We start from the raw sequence: 18,130 nt of genomic DNA, 5'->3' as shown, positions 1-18,130 counted from the left end.
TTCTGCCGGGCATTCTTGTGGGGTTTTGGTATAGAACCTCATGACTTTTGCAAACGAACTGTCATTAAAGGCTGTTGTTCCGTCGGTTTTAAACCTTGCAAAAGGATGTTCTGTTGCAAGCCTACCATATTTCGATATAAGGTAATCATCCTTTACAAGCAAATGCTAGGAGTAACGGAGTTCGTTAATCATATCTTTCATGGGTCCTTTAACATCAAACGTCCCCTGAGAAAAATTATATATGACTGTGCTTAAACTGACACACAATATTTTTTTAGCCCAACGCAATCTGACTTTCAATAATACCTACAAAAGAATGGCCCTGACTAACACTATCCTATACCTTTCACAAATAACTTACCTCACAAAAATCTTCGTTACTCGAACTACTGCAATGCAGCGAGCCCAACTACTGCCAGCTAAATAAAAGATTCAAACTACGGAAGGCACTAGCTACTGATAGGCACAGTTAGAAAATGAAAGATTTTAATAGAGAACAAACAATGTATTTACCTTAATAGTCATAATATATATAGCAGTTCATGACATCCATTCTTACAAATGTACTATTTCTGATGGACACACCTCCAGATTACCCATTCTCAAAAATCCGCCATCTCACTTCCCCACATCCACCACTGCTGGCGACTCACCTCCAGCTGCACAACGCTACGCGCTGTTCACATCCAGCTGCCCAACACTACAATGGCAGACAACAATGCAAACCAGCCACAGAATGCACACAGCACAGCTAGTGATTTTCATACAGAGCACTATGTGGCGTTACCAGTAAAAAAACCTGTGCAGCCTACTTATGTAGTAATGAATTAACTAATGTTCAAAGTAGTAATTTGGTAATTGTGCATAAGGAAATGGAGCGGGCTGCAAATAATGGTGTGGACAGTAAAACAATTAGTGAACAGGGAAGCATTATCGATCTATCGGTCGGCAACAGCTCGCCTCAGGATTCCGAAATGACAGGACACAATCTTGCAAATACTGTAGATTCAGGTTTTGCGTCCTCACCGTTTTCTCAAATAAGTCAAGACACATTTTCTGCTTTTCAAAATGCGAATATTGCCGGTTCAAATGCACAGCCGAATAGCACTGAGGAACATGTTTCAGACACCAGAGCATTGTTATTACAGTTAATGCAACAAATGGGACACAGGCTACAAAAGTTAGACACAACGCTCGAACAAAATTAGAAACAAATGGGACAAAATCTTGAAAAGTTAGACACAATGGAACAAAATCTTCGAAAGTTAGACACGATGGAACAAAATCAGAGACAAACACAGCAAAAGCTTTAAAAGTTGGAAACAATGGATGAAAATCTTCGAAAGTCAGACACCACACTTGAACAAACACGTGAAGGTTTAACTGCTGAGTTACTTAAAATCGAATCGAAATGTCAAAAAGTCTGTAATGGCGTAAAAACACTAATTTGTGAGCATTTCCAACCTATTCTTTCGCGTCATGAAAATGCATTACAGAATCGCGAAGCAGCCATAAAAGAAATGCAAATCATGAAAATCACGACAACTTGCAAGCTAAAATTGACTCAGTTGCATCTACCGATTCGGTTACGCAACTTTCAAAAACTCAGGAAAACTTAAAGGACACAGTAGATACGATTTCAACACAAATGGACACTCTGAAACTTAGTTCAGAAAAACACACAGAGGAAATTATTTCACTATCGGATAAAGTAGCCGAACTTTCAGATCAGTTCACTAACTTATCTACAAAGGTAGACGATGATCTGAATGACACAAGACCTGTAGCCTTCACTGACACTGAAGAGTATGAACAAATTAGAAAATTCAAACAAAATCAAAATCAAATGAATACACAGTACAAAAGAGAAATCCGGGAAGTACAAGATCAGTTGGCACAAATAATACAAGAATTACATATTTCAGAGGACATTCGCGCTCCAGTACGGGAAGAGGGACATAGAAATATGGAACAAGCACAAAATAATAACACAGGACACTTCGGAAATTATGAAAGAAATTGGCAAGGTGCATTGAATTTTGAGATGGAACCGCCGAAACGAAGTAACAATGAGCGATGTGCGACTCGCCGACAGGATGATTTTGACTATAAGCTGTTCATTACTACACGTAAATTCAAAACTTTTAAGAATTCTGGCAACGACATTCATCCACAAGCATGGCTTCATCAGTTCTCTCATTGTTTTCCTCCCAACTGGTCATTGGAACACAGGTTACAATTTATGTGTGGCTACTTGGAGAATGAACCAGCTGTAAGAATGCGATAGGTCATTCACGATTGCCACAGTGAAGGAGAATTTTATCATGCCTTCCTCTCAGCATATTGGTCTCAAGCTACACAAGATCGAGTAAAACATAGCATCATAATGATGAAACATTTCGAACAATCTGAATTTTCCAGTCTTGTGAAATATTTTGAAGATATGTTGCACAAGAATCAGTACCTGTCAAACCCATACAGCCCCTCAGAACTCATCCGCATTTGCTTAATCAAATTGCCTTAACATTTACAACACATTGTTTTTGCAGGATTTTGCAAAGATGACATTGAAGCTTTTCAGGGACTCTTACAAGAATTAGAAGTTGACACTGACAATCCCGGAACGTGGAAACAGGAACACAACAATTACAGGTCACATCTGTCGCAATTCCGTAATACACTCCTGGAAATGGAAAAAAGAACACATTGACACCGGTGTGTCAGACCCACCATACTTGCTCCGGACACTGCGAGAGGGCTGTACAAGCAATGATCACACGCACGGCACAGCGGACACACCAGGAACCGCGGTGTTGGCCGTCGAATGGCGCTAGCTGCGCAGCATTTGTGCACCGCCGCCGTCAGTGTCAGCCAGTTTGCCGTGGCATACGGAGCTCCATCGCAGTCTTTAACACTGGTAGCATGCCGCGACAGCGTGGACGTGAACAGTATGTGCAGTTGACGGACTTTGAGCGAGGGCGTATAGTGGGCATGCGGGAGGCCGGGTGGACGTACCGCCGAATTGCTCAACACGTGGGGCGTGAGGTCTCCACAGTACATCGATGTTGTCGCCAGTGGTCGGCGGAAGGTGCACGTGCCCGTCGATCTGGGACCGGACCGCAGCGACGCACGGATGCACGCCAAGACCGTAGGATCCTACGCAGTGCCGTAGGGGACCGCACCGCCACTTCCCAGCAAATTAGGGACACTGTTGCTCCAGGGGTATCGGCGAGGACCATTCGCAACCATCTCCATGAAGCTGGGCTACGGTCCCGCTCACCGTTAGGCCGTCTTCCGCTCACGCCCCAAGATCGTGCAGCCCGCCTCCAGTGGTGTCGCGACAGGCGTGAATGGAGGGACGAATGGAGACGTGTCGTCTTCAGCGATGAGAGTCGCTTCTGCCTTGATGCCAATGATGGCCGTATGCGTGTTTGGCGCCGTGCAGGTGAGCGCCACAATCAGGACTGCATACGACCGAGGCACACAGGGCCAACACCCGGCATCATTGTGTGGGGAGCGATCTCCTACACTGGCCGTACACCACTGGTGATCGTCTAGGGGACACTGAATAGTGCACGGTACATCCAAACCGTCATCGAACCCATCGTTCTACAATTCCTAGACCGGCAGGGGAACTTGCTGTTCCAACAGGACAATGCACGTCCGCATGTATCCCGTGCCACCCAACGTGCTCTAGAAGGTGTAAGTCAACTACCCTGGCCAGCAAGATCTCCGGATCTGTCCCCCATTGAGCATGTTTGGGACTGGATGAAGCGTCGTCTCACGCGGTCTGCACGTCCAGCACGAACGCTGGTCCAACTGAGGCGCCAGGTGGAAATGGCATGGCAAGCCGTTCCACAGGACTACATCCAGCATCTCTACGATCGTCTCCATGGGAGAATAGCAGCCTGCATTGCTGCGAAAGGTGGATATACACTGTACTAGTGCCGACATTGTGCATGCTCTGTTGCCTGTGTCTGTGTGCCTGTGGTCCTGTCAGTGTGATCATGTGATGTATCTGACCCCAGGAATGTGTCAATAAAGTTTCCCCTTCCTGGGACAATGAATTCACGGTGTTCTTATTTCAATTTCCAGGAGTGTAGTTACAGAGAAAGAATACATTTCCATATTAATGAATATGATAGAGACAATCATAGAAACAGACAATATGGGAACCAAAATAATTATTATCACGGGATACAGAATAACTTCAGACGCAACGGTCCACCGTGCAGTGATAGTGCAGGGAGAAATTCTCCACCACTTAATCGACAAGAAAGAAACTACAGGAACTACCGACATGACGACAGACGATATAATCATAAAGACAGACCTGAATTTCATCAGAAATGACGGGATTCAAACAGGGCAGGACCCTCTCGACAATGTGAATTTGTAGAAATTAGGTCTCTAAATCCCAATAACGATGCACGCCAACAAAGAAATAGCAGACAATGACTCGCACCACAGGCGACCACGTGCGCCAGCTGGCTGAGAGAAAAATAACATAGAAGCTAGCCTTGAGAAAAATTCCAGTTACTCTTTACCGACATATACCGCATGTTAATTGCGTTCAAGTTGATATTCTGCATACTGAGGAAGATTAAAGGTTTACACCACATTTCACATGTAAAGCCGTTTATTGGGAGGAGATCTGCTTTCTAATTTAGTCTCTACTATAAAATTTTTCACTTCACATTACTAGTACAATTTTTCACACTGAGAAACTGTTAACATGCAACAATGTTTTGAAGTTAACTATCCAGTCTAGAACCTAGGGAACAATTTTAAACAGCAATTACGAATGCATTGTTATACTGAACAGACGACACAGTGTTGTTATTTGTATATTCCTGCTTGTTAGTTGCATGATTACGTAACGACTATAAGGCTCACATACTTAGAACATATACCAGTACCACTAACGAGATTTTAATGCAACATTTTGGTTTACTTGAGAATACATTCTGGATTTGAAGTACTTTCTGTGAGATTAAAGATGACTTAGCATATGGTCTCTTTGAAAGCCACACGATTATATCACGACGCTACTAATGTGTGACACAATTTAAATTGTTGCTTTTGTGCTGTATCTGCTTTATATCTGCACAGTTTTTATGTATTATCTGGAAAGTAAAACATGTTTTAGTAGTAACTTTTGCGGTATAGCTACAATGAGACAGCCTTTTCCGTAGCACAACAACATGTTACAGTACAGTACTTTCTTCATCACGGCAATAAGCATAATAACTACGATATCTATACACATAGCATTTCACTTTTGTTTATTATGAGGTGAGTACATTGACTTCAGCAGAACTTTGCTTACAGAGGACGATAACTACGACACTTCCACAGAATTATCTTACAGCAAGATGCACATTTAGCGCTACAGGACATGCACTTCAGTGACTAATTTTGTACTTAAAACATTTATTTTTGAAGATTTTTGAATTACAAAGAATGTTTTCCATGATACATTTCATTCCATTGCTGTAATCAGTAACACCTGAGGGTATAATTACATTATTCCTCAGGGAGGTACAAGCTTACTTTGTGTACCACGTGTTTGGCAAGCACAAGGAGCCTTAGCTAATATGGTATTTGCTTATACAACTTTACACATCGGTACCATATTTCTCTAACACATAAGTTACACAGCTATCTGATTATTTAACTGAGAGAGACAACAATTTTTTTCATTACATCAGTGACAGATGTTTACATAATTACACCGTTGGACAACTTCACACTTACGAAATTGTATTTTGTCTGTACTTTGTGAACTGTTCATATTTTTTTTTGGAACCATTGTGATACTATGAGAGCTTTGAATGTCGCATTTGGTATGGGGTCATGATATTTAAAGTACGTACGTTTGAGGTAGATGACACTATTGAAATGAGCAGAGAATTTTTTTTAGGTTTTGAAATTGTTGCAGAAAGCTACAATGTTTTTGAGATTTGGCTGAGGTGTTATGGTGTTATTATTACGACGACGATGTGTATTATGCTTTTGAGGTATGTTTATGATCAATGAGATGATGCTATATGAGGAATCTGATTATGCTATGTAGTTATTATGATGAAATATTGAAGACGTGTTGATGAATATGAATATGTACATGTGTAATAAGGTAAGGGATAAGGAGTAGTGGTTAGGGACTCTGATTTATGAAAAGGATGTTGGAAACCAAGAATCGTACTTTAAGAGTTATGAAATGTGTGTATATGCGTGAATGTATCACAATGCTGGCGAAAATTTTTTGGACATTGTTTTATTTACAGGATTTTGTTTGTACACATTTGTAACGCAAGTTTTCGAGCTGTGAAATTTTTATATGAGACTGTCACTGTAACGGAAACTGCTGTAAATATTTCGGTAAGAAAGTTAAGTGACCACCTTCACGTAATGCGTCGTGGGCACCACGCTGCGTAACAGTCGCCTGAAGAAAAGCATTAGTGTGTGCCTTTCAGAGGTACAGGTGGAAAAAAAGAGGCCATTATCCTCGCTATTGACATTCCTTTGTAGAAATCATAGCAAATACGACACACTCAAACTTCAAAACATATGATTGTACTGTGGAGCTCTTTATTTATGATATTTACTAAAATGCCTAATGAAATGATGAGAAACATTTTACATCTATTGTCTTTCTAGTTGAGAGATTTCTCATTTTGTTTAATATCTAGTTTCTAGCTGGACTGCAGCATTGGTAAAAATAAAATTTAATAGATGTACTGATATAGATATTTTATGCCTACAGATCCAGCAAACAGTAATTTTATGATCTACTTCCAAGAAAATGAGGGAACATAAATAGACATTTCCCTTCACAGGAATTGCATAAATAATTTTTTTACAATTTGGTGACTTGTCTGCTAGAGTAAGTTCTCGTCATGCATCACTCTAGTGTTAAGATGTGACATAGGTATTAAACATGGCCATTTTTACTCTAATATTTCTTTTGCTTGAGCTTTGTCATGTTTAGATATAAGTTATTGCATTTGCTGCTGTTTGCCAGGCATAGTGCTACTGAATTTTAATTTGTGTTACTCTGTTAAGCCAGTTTACTAATGATTTATTTTTCTTGTTTGCTGCTCATTGCCTTATATTAGTTGTAATATTGCAATTGCTTTGCCAATTTCAATTTTTTTGTCATTGATGTTTGTGTTAATTTGTTATGTGCTGCTGCATTGCCTCGTCCCTTGGTGTGTATATCTCAGCTCAGTAGATTTAAGTTAGTTTAAGAGGGGGTAGACTATATAAGAAACTAACTATGATGAATTGGAAGAAATGCATTGAGAAGCTATAAGAAAATGGTTTGGCCAAAAAAGTAGTGTACAGTGGAGAAAAACTATTTTTGAAATAGGATGTGAAGACAATAGAGAAAGCATGCTTGGATAGTATTTTTTTGGTGGAAACAAAAGTTGAAATAAGATGAAAGATCTATGGAATGAAGTTTTAGGTTGGACTGCAGTACCAAATGTTAGACTGAAAACAAACCCTGCCCTTTCCTCTTGTGTTATTCTGCTATGTGTTTGTGTACTCTTGTATATTTGTGTTTTTCCTGTCTTTATGTGTTTAACTGATATGAGTTATATTGTGGAATATTTCTAATAATATGTTATTTTCTTTGTAAAGATACTTTGACATTATTTTTCTGTTTTGTTTTGTTTTGTTTTGCTCATGTGTGAAGTTGATGTTTCAAAAGTTACTCTGATCTATTATGTATTTACTTATGTCATAATTCCAGTAACACTGATGTATACGTTTATTTCTATTGTTTTGTAAAGCCTGTATTACTACAAATGTTATCTCTATTATTATGTTTTAATGATGTATTTTGTACCTTTGTTATTGTATCCTTATGTTATAAAATTATAATTGACTCCAGTTCATCAAATTAAGTAACTTGTAAGTTACATTTCACTGCACATGTTTCTGTTGGTCATAGTATATGGACAATATGTGAGACGTAAGGACTGGTAGTGTTTGGACTTTTGTTAATAATTCAGCAAGAGACTGATTAACAGCATTGCTGGTTCTAAAGACAATTTCAAAAAACTTTCTGCATGCACAAGTGGTGGTTTATGGACTTGCTATATCCTCCACAAGACTCTTCGATGGTGATTGTGCACCTGCACAGTCGCAACAGATGACTGCTGGCCGTCTCTACAAGGACTACAGTGGGTCTGCATCTTCGATGGCCCACCAATACCATTATTTCTACAAGGACTGCAGTGGGTCTGCACCTCTGGTGGCCCACCAATACCGTAATCTCTGCCAATGCTACAGTGGGTCTGCTCTGTGATGACCTACCTACCAATATTCTTCAAAACTTCGACTGACTCTGTGGTGGGTTTGCTCTGTTGTGGACCATTACCTGTCTGCATGTCAAGAGTCAGCACTGTCTTTTCGTTGGAAGGACAACACTACTTCTTCAGGACTGCATGGAAATCCACTACTTCCGTGTGCATTTTCTTTTACTGCTCAGACTTTGAAAAAAACACTGCTATTTTACTGTGATGAACCATCAGGACTGTCTTTATGGACTGTGAGAAAATTTTAGCTTTTGATTAACATTGTATCAATAAGTGTGTGCATATGATTTCTTTGTTATTGTAATTGTGAAAAAATTTTTAACAAATATGTATTGGCCAGTGCCCAAAACAATTTGTAAAATTTTTTGTGGGCAGCATGGGGGCTATGTAAGTAGGCTGTTTTGGTTTTCTTATTGGTAACGCTACGTAGCGCTCTGTATGAAGATCACTGGCTGTGCTGTGTGCAGTCTGTGGGTAGTTTACATTGTTTTCTGCCATCATAGTTTTGGGCAGCTGGATGTTAACAATGTGTAGCGTTGCGTAGTTGGAGGTGAACCGGTGGCAGTGGTGGATGTGGGGAGTGAGATGGCGGAGTTTTGAAAGCGGTTGATCTGGAGAGAAACAGTAAATTTGTAAGGCTGGATATCATGAACTTATATATATATATATATATATAAAGACCTTTGAACACTATTAAGGTAAATACATTGTTGGTTCTCTATCAAAATCTTTCATGTGCTAACTATGCCTATCAGTAGTTAGAGCCTTCAGTAGTTTGAATCTTTTATTTAGCTGACAGTAGTGGCGCTCGCTGTATTGCTGTAGCTTTAGTAACGAAGATTTTTGTGAGGTAAGTGATTTGTGAAAGGTATAGGTTAATGTTAGTCAGGGCCATTCTTTTGTAGGGATTATTGACAGTCAGATTGCGTTGCGCTAAAAAAATATTGTGTGTCAGTTTAAGCACAGTCATATATAATTTTTCTAAGGGGACGTTTCAAGCATTGTAAACGTTCTCCAGTCCGCCGCTTCCGGTCAGTACTCCAACATATGGCCACTTAACACTGCTCTTTACAGTAAATGCTGTTATTTTACATTCCTTAGTCGTAGCTAGATTTCTCCTTACAGTGTGTTCAAAACCGTATACAAACCTGGACTGCACATTCGCAACATCTTCTTCCATTCCAATTGTATCTTATGATGTCCCTTTATGGTAGTAGTCTTCTCCACGTACTCCATTTCCTTTTATTTATTTCAATGTCCCCCTTTTCCAGTTTCCTTTTCCGTGCGCTCAATACGTTAACTGTACTTAAATGTACAACCGTAATTTCTCTCAAACGGCTTTCCGCGCCTGAATGACTTTCTGTTTCGCTGACATCTCGATGTATACTAATCAGACGTCACTGCAGCGTGAGGCTCTATATATCTCCTCTTCTTCCTCTTATTATGTGCCTGCTCCCCCTTCTCAACAACAAGGGCCTCTACATCTATTTTCTCCTCAGTAACCTCAACTTTTCCAGTTACGACGGTTACTTTCTTACCGATTTCATTTATCATCATTCAATTCGTTGGTCGTTCTCAGTAGAGTCTGACAATATGGTTCTAGCTCCATGCACATACTTCCAACTTTATACACGATAGCTTGAATTTTCGCATCCATGTTCAAACGAATATTCTGTCTATGTACTCTATTCTCCCGGGTTGAGAGCTAGATATGCGCGCAAATTTGTCCATGGTGCACCGTATACTGATTCACTCCTCTATCACATCAGGCTATGCAAAAAATCTTGGAGGTTTCGCCTGTACCTACCGTCATTCAGTGCTCTTCTTTTATCAATAACGAGAAACCTACACTGTGAATGATTCCCGCTATTGATACACATGAAGACCAGTACAGACATATTTTCGGATTTGTTCTTGGCTTTCCACAAAAACGCAGTCAAATAAATATCAACACAGTGTTTGGCTTTACTTTTTCATGCAGGGGATATCACCATTTTCACTGAATGTCGTGTATGTAACGCCTTTTACACCGCGATGTAACCCCTACAATAGCTGACACTTAGACTGAAACAGTGTTTCTGAATAGAAACAAACATTTTCAAATCTGACTCCATCTACATGTGTTAGCAATGTCATGAGGACATTAGCCTCGCTATAATTGGATGGACCCACAGTAACTGCTTGTATATTGTCGCCAAGGAGTATTCCATCCTTCATCTTCTTCACATTTTATTTTGCATCTTCTGAGGACCAGTTGACAACAACAAAGTCCTGTTGCTTCACCCACCCCTCCATTATACCGAATACATCATGTTCGGCTGTGCAACTGGCTTTCATAGACAAAGTGAACGCTTGTAATAATAGTATACATAGGCTCTATAGCGCTATCACCGTACCTAGTGAGCTGCAATGACTACACCTTACTTCATATAATGACAGATTAGTTAAATAAGAAAAACAAGAAAGATTTGCAATTATATCTATTTTATTTACATTTCAGCGATGAAATGTGGGCTGCATTACATGAAAAACAACAAGAAAAACTGATTGTTTTACTATATTTCCAGAATAGCTGTTTCTTGTATGCAGTAAATTCAACATGAATTTCTCTGAAATTGATTGGCATTCCTTTTGCTTCTTCTTTTGACACCGTATTGATGAAGTATTCTATATCATCTGCATGCACACTATATGTACAGAGATAGTTAAAAATGTCTTTATACACTATTTGAACATACAGCAGAACACAATTCAGCCTTTCTTGCACAAGGGGTAGCACCATCCGTAGACCGAACAAGTTTGCAACGGTGGACTGTTGTAGATAAATGGATCATTCTCAACATCTCTCTACGTTTGTCATGCCACCGTACAATGATGTTATAGAAAGCGTCAAACATGCACAGTCGATGCCCAGAGATGGAGAATACTCAAAGGTCATCTGTTGGCTGATGTAATGTTCTGCATGACGCAGTTCATCACATTCCAGCTTTGTAAACCGCTATTTAACACTCCTCAACGCATTTTGATGCTTGTATACCAGTATTTAAATGCAGTGAATCACTAGCTGTTAAACTGTAAGTTGAAGTGAAAAACAGTAGAGCACTGGAAGGAATTGGCCACTTCTCATCCACCACATCGCCACTTTGTCCTTGCAGCTACATTGTAATGTTCTGGGATGATGCATGTGTTGGAGACCTGTACCTACACACACTGTGTTTTGTAAGGCCTCCAACAAAGTTCTTCTGAGAGTCCGGTATTTTCTGGGTGTCTAAATCAATGAGTGGGATGGATAGCAGGAACTTGTTGTCCTGTTCCATCATGCTGGTCAAGCGCACTGCAGGATCCCATAGTGCAGCTACCGCTGATGATCCTGACAGGCGAGAGTTCGCTGTAGGTCCCAACGAGGCGATGGTGGCTGCTGCTGGTCCAGACGCACGAGAGGTTGCTTAACAAAGAGGAAGAAGAAACAACAAGAATCCGCAGAGAATGACATAGAGTTGAACAACGGAAGGGAATGACAAAGAAGAGGAGGGGGAACTGTTACATGCAGTAATAATATCAACGACGTGTAATGAGTACTTACTTTTATACTTCTTCTGCTATTGACAGGCAGATGAGGATCTTCAAAGGCTTTATGGTTCTTCTTGTTCAAGAGACTGACAGCATCTGGTAATGGGAAGCTAGGGCACACGTCGTATAACCCCTACATGACAATCACATGAACGGAAATTAATTCAGCAGTATTTCTGGAACAATTTCCAATCAGCCATTGGCCATGAAGGAATACTGGAGTATGTCGGTATTCTGCAGGGATTTACTGGGTAAACGTTGCTTGGTTTCCAGTTCGTTTCAACCACAAGCAACAGTGTGTGCAGACACAGCACTGGCACACTACAGGACGAGAGGGAAAGAGAGTGAAAGCACGTTTTTCGACCGGAATTTCTCGGGTACTTTTGTTTGGGGATTAACGTATCATCTGGTCTGTCAATCGTGGGGACTGAGCGGACACCTCTTGTACACCGGCGCGATTCGCGCCTGCTGATGGATGTGTTGCCTCACGGGCCCCTGGTGCACCCCGACTGCAGGCAACCATGCACAGGCGACGTGAGCTGGCACTGGGTGTGGGCCAGTGGATGGTGCATGGTTCCTGAACGATGGATTTTTAACAGTGTAATTTTGTGTGACGTGTGCTTCATGATGGTATTCCTTGTATGATGAGAAAAAAAGAGACGGGGTCGATTTAATTACTTTTTCGTTGTATTTTACAAGACCTCCATCTTTCTGAATAGCAAAGAATGATGACCAGGAGAGATCCAACCCCTGAAAATTGAATTTTTCATAAATAAAGAATATACCCCCTGTTAAGTAATTGAATTTCCTGTTGTGAGATCCTTCTTCTGCAGCATAGAGCCGCCATTTTCCAGGTAAATGAGGGGGAAACGGATGGGAGGGTTAGACATTTACCAGACTGGGTGGGGTTAATTAATAGATCAATTTAATTAAGTAGTCAATCATATTTATAGGATGACAAGAGGCTCTTCCAATAACTCTAGCCTCATTGTGTACCTCTATCAGTGAGGGGGAGGGGAAAAGGTTGGTGGTTTCCTGAGGGGTTTGGGGAGGAGGAGCAATGGGTTAAGGATCTGTCAGTCAATACAGAACAATAGGTTTACTCCAGGAAGTATACTTGCCTTTGAATGTAGGCAACCTACAGTAAGAAAACGCACTCATGCCCCTTTGCTCCACTACTCACATTTTCAGCCGTGTTGCAAGTGTGATGAATCTGTTTCAGATTACTGGTTGATTCTCAATCAAGAACCTCTATGAACAATTTATCTTGTGATTGAACCCTATGCTGTTCTGACTGTAGTAATTCTTGGTGGCATCTGACTGCGTCTATATTCTCTTTTACCATTTAAAGTTTGGGGATTCCTGTGTATTATTTCTTAATCTTAGTGATAATCTGTTCCAGAAATTATTGTACCGTATGTCATAAAAGAGACCGACACACTAATGTATTGTTATTCCGCCATATCTTTTTGCAGCGTCTTGAATATTTGGGTCCATAAGAGAGTGATTATTGTAAGGCTAATTTTTCATTTTAAGCCTTTCCTTGAGGTAATCTTACGTCAGTGTGAATTGTATTGCTTTTTTAAAATACCTGAGATACGAGAGTTAAATGGCTCTGAGCACTATGGGACTTAACATCTGTGGTCATCAGTCCCCTAGAACTTAGAACTACTTAAACCTAACTAACCTAAGGACATCACACACATCCATGCCCCACTGCTTGGAGGCAGTGACAATTTGTTTAACATGTTTTGGTACTAATCTGATTTTGTTTTATCTAAAATTGTTTTAAGCCCACTGCCTTGGGTTTGTTAGGATACGATTATTTATTTAAGTAGTTTAGGTTTAATGCGTTCGATAACGTATTGGGACTCGCGATTTATCGGATCATAATTTCTTACGATCTGTTGTATCTCTGAGCCTACATTATGGGTTTGACCTACGCCTTCGAGCTTTTCCGTGTCTTTCTGATTTGTAAGACTCTAAAGTTCCTTTTATACTCCAGGTACGGCCGATAACGGTTGCCTGTTTTGAAATTAGTACTGCTTGAGGAATATATGTGAAACAATACCGGTGTGAGATTTGTATACCTCGCACTATTGGTGGGGCCGGCAATTGGTGGTCGTGCGGAGCAAGTGGCCGTCGTCCATGCTGTCTGTTGTGTACGGCATTCGTGTCAGTATCGGTAGCTAGGTTGTGTTTCAGGAGAAAGACTTACATGCTCATTACTACTTATTCTATTTATTCAGTTACAAATGCATTAGCCAAGCGTGTCATTTTTCGTCTGTAAGTCAATTCTATCACTGTTTAATTTGTTTTCCGTCTAGTCCTCGAGATACTTAACATGGAAAGCGTTTTATTGTAATCACATTACTATAATCCCATAAAATTTGCATTAACGTAAATTGGCTTCTGCAGTTTGATCTGTAATGACTGATCCCTATCATTTTGCTGTAAATCGTGTGCAATCATCCAATAAAGTTGCATTAGCGTAAATCGGTTGCTGCCGTCTGATGTGCAATTAGTAAGCTCTATAACGACAAGCTGTTCAGAGAATTGTTATTTAATTCTAGTTTGCTCCTTTTTCTGAGTGTATTTGTATCAGAATTATTGTCTCAAGGGCTAGCTTGTGCCTGTTTAGATATCTGGTAACCACTCGTTTGTGAAAGTTTTTATTTAAGTTGTTATATGACTTAACTGTTTACATGAATAAAACTTTGTCAGCAATAAAAGGTGAATGAAGCTCTATTCAGAACTAACTCATTAGTTATGTAAATCTACTCATCTAATCTTCACCATTCTTCTGTAGCACCACATTCCAAAATCTTCTATTCTCTTCTTGTGTATACAGTTTATCGTTCATGTCTCAATTCCATAAATGGCTGCATTCCAGACAAATACTTTCAGGGAATACTTCCTGACACTTAAATCTATATTCGATGTTAACAAATTTCTATTCTTCAGAGACGCATTTTCCGTAACTGTCACTTTACATTTTATAACCTCTCTACTTCGATCGTCATCACTTATTTTGCTGCCAAAATAGTAAAATTCTTCTACTGCTTCAAGTGTCTCGTTTCCTAAACTCATTCCCTCACCATCACATTATTTAATTCAACTACATTCCATTACCATTGTTACACGTTCGTTCACGTTCGTCTTATATCCTCCGTTAAAGACCCTGTCCACTCTGAGCAACTGTTGCTACAAGTTTTTTTGGCGTTGCTGACAGTATTACAACGTCATCGGCAAACTCAAAGTTTTTATTTCTTCTCCCAGAAATTTAATTTCTACTCCTTAGTTTTCTTTGGTTTCCTTTACTGCCTGCCAATGCACAGATTGAATAATATCGGGGACAGTACAACCCTATGTTAATCCCTTCTCAACCATTTCTTCCCTTTCATGCCCCTCGACTCTTATAGTCACCGTTTCGTTTTCGTTCATGTTTTAAATAGCCTTTCCCTCCTTTATTTTACTCCTGCCACCTTCAGAATTTCAAAGAGAGTATTTCAGTCAACATTGTCAAAAGGTTTCTCTAAGTCTACAAATGCCGTGAAAGTAGGTTTGTGTTTTCTTAGTCGAACGGTAAGTATGACTTCGCGTGTTCCCACATTTCTCCAGAATCCAAACTGATCATCGGACAAAGGAGTCCAGAAATGAACCGGACTGCCCACAGTTCTGACCTGAACTCAATGGAATACCTTTGAGGTGAGTTAGAACGTCGACTTCGCTCCAAATGTCTGCATCCGACATAGCTACGCTATGTGATCAAAAGTATCCGGACACCTACGCTCAGCAGTGAATGGTGATCATGTCTGAAAATATTGCATAGATCGAACATTGCAGATAACTTCATAAGAGTGCACAATTAGAGTCTATGTGAAATGATGGTCAGTAAATTTCACAAATGAGATTAGCAACTGACTAGGTCACCGGACTGAAAGAGGTACAAAAACTCTAATGACCTGTCTGAAGCCTCAATTTGGCACTGCATAACATTTACCACTTTGGATGGTGAAAGGTCGTAATTTATTTAATAAAGAAATAAAATTTTTTAAATATTGACATATAAGTAATGTAGCTAGGGAGATATTAAAGGCGGCAGCTGCTAATGCCTATACAAAGTGAACACTGGCTGCAAATCCGATGGTTAGAATTTAGTGTTTCGTGAACTTTGAAGTTATTACAAATGCGTCAGCAGCTCAACTGAGGAAGAGCCTGAGATGGAAGCTATCGTTACCTGTTAAAGATTCCAAGGTTATTTTCACATAGTTTTGTCAGATGTTTAGCAGCACTGGGGCTCAAGAAGCAGTTTACTTGGTGCCAAATAAAACCTTAAGTTATTTAGTGTACAGATTATTATTGTCAAAACATCAGTGATAGTAACGAACTAGAAATAATCGAAAACACTCTCAAAAACTTTGTATAAAAAGTTCTGCTACATTCGAGAAAAAATTCTAGCTTTAGTGTACTCTCATTATGGCCGTGTTCAAGAGAAAATGAATGCTGCGGGAGCTCTTACGGTTCCCCAGTAACGGTAGGAAAGCTCCTGACACGCAAATGAACCGAGCCTAGTGGCCGCGCGGTTTGAGGTGCCATGTCACGGATTGTGTGACCCCTCTCGCCGGAGGTTCGAATCCCCCCTTGGATATGGGTGTGTGTTTTGTTCTTGGCATAAGTTAGTTTAAGTAGTGCGGGGACCAATTACCCCAGCAGTTTGGTGCCTTAGGAATTCAAACACATTTGAACAGATGAACAAGCAAATGAAATACACTTCCAAACAGCCACAACCTAAAATGTGCAGGAAGTGTGAGGATTCCTGAAACACGCACGCACACACACACACACACACACACACACACACACACATACAAAGGCTCGTGTGCGTAAGCACACATCCTCTTGCAGATACACGGTAACAGCGTAGCAGAATGGGCCTTTCGTAGCAAGAAGTCATACGGAGAAAAAAAAAAACAGTTGGTGAAAGGTAGAAGGTTATAAGTGTGTCGGACGACAAAAGAGAGAGCTATTCAGTGATATTCGGTTCTATCCCCGCCGGCGTACCACGAAAAATGACTCGGGGAAAAGCTGAGAATATTTGTCAGCAGGTAAAAGGGAATTTCTAAGTAATATCCAACATTTCGAGGTATCCTCAAAGCTCTCGGAGGAAGAATGTTCGTAAGAAAAATGAAAATGATAGAACGTGTTTTCTTCACCTGCGATCTACGTGCAAGCATAACTCGAGTACAAAGGCTCGAGCTGCAAGGACGCAGACGTTCGCCAGGAACATGCGAGTCATATCCGAGAAAAGATTTTTCCCGCCTTCCTTTCGTGTCTCATTTCTTTCCACGCAAGCCATTCAGATTTGTCGGTGCTGCCGTCGGCGTAACTTGGCCAGAGAGGTGGCGTGGTGGCGCCGTGTTAGGCCAGCAAATCCAGGATGCCGGGAATTCAATAAGCCGCAGCGACCGGTGGCAGGGGCGGGGAGGAGGGTGCCCATTCAATAAACAAGGCGCGCTGGAGCGGGCGCGCTGGCTCCAGCCGTGTGCCGTGGCGCCGTCTTATTTTAACCGCGGCTGCGGCGGCGCCGCTCCCGGCGTCGTCTCGAGCCATTAACCCCTTGTGAGGGGGTGTCGTTAGGAGACGAGCCCACGCTAAATCTCCCCGACCGCCTCTCCCTCATGCGGCGGCCATTGCCGGAGAAAGGAAGGGCCCGAGCAGCTAACCACGAGTAATATCGTAAAACTTCACTACCGCCTGTCGATACTACGCGTAAGAGTTTTGCACAAATTGACTGTTAAGCAGAAGACAAAGTCTCGTCCAGGTCGACTTTTCCGGCCAGGGAGGGCACACGAGTGAATCCTGAGCTGTGCCGCATGGTTAGGAACAACTGAACAAATACTGGTAATAGGAAAACAAAAGAAACTATCTACAATGTTTAAGCACTCAAAGATCGTATCGTTAGAGCAGCATAGTTTTACGAGATCGGATTCAATATTATTTCGGGAGCGACGTCTTCAAACCGCTAGCCTTTAAACAGGCTGTTTATTAAGTAGTTATAAAAATTAACCTTTAATTCTGAAAACGCCAATACCTGCAGAAATGGTTCAAATGGTTCAAATGGCTCTGAGCACTACGGGACTTAACATCTGAGGTCATCAGTTCCCTAGAACTTAAACCTAACTAAACTTAACTAACCTAAGGACATCACTCACGTCCATGCCTGAGGCAGGATT

The sequence above is a fragment of the Schistocerca cancellata genome, chromosome 1, assembly GCF_023864275.1.
Source record: "Schistocerca cancellata isolate TAMUIC-IGC-003103 chromosome 1, iqSchCanc2.1, whole genome shotgun sequence".
NCBI classification, from domain to species: domain Eukaryota; kingdom Metazoa; phylum Arthropoda; class Insecta; order Orthoptera; family Acrididae; genus Schistocerca; species Schistocerca cancellata.
Note: the sequence above shows the minus strand (reverse complement) of the source record.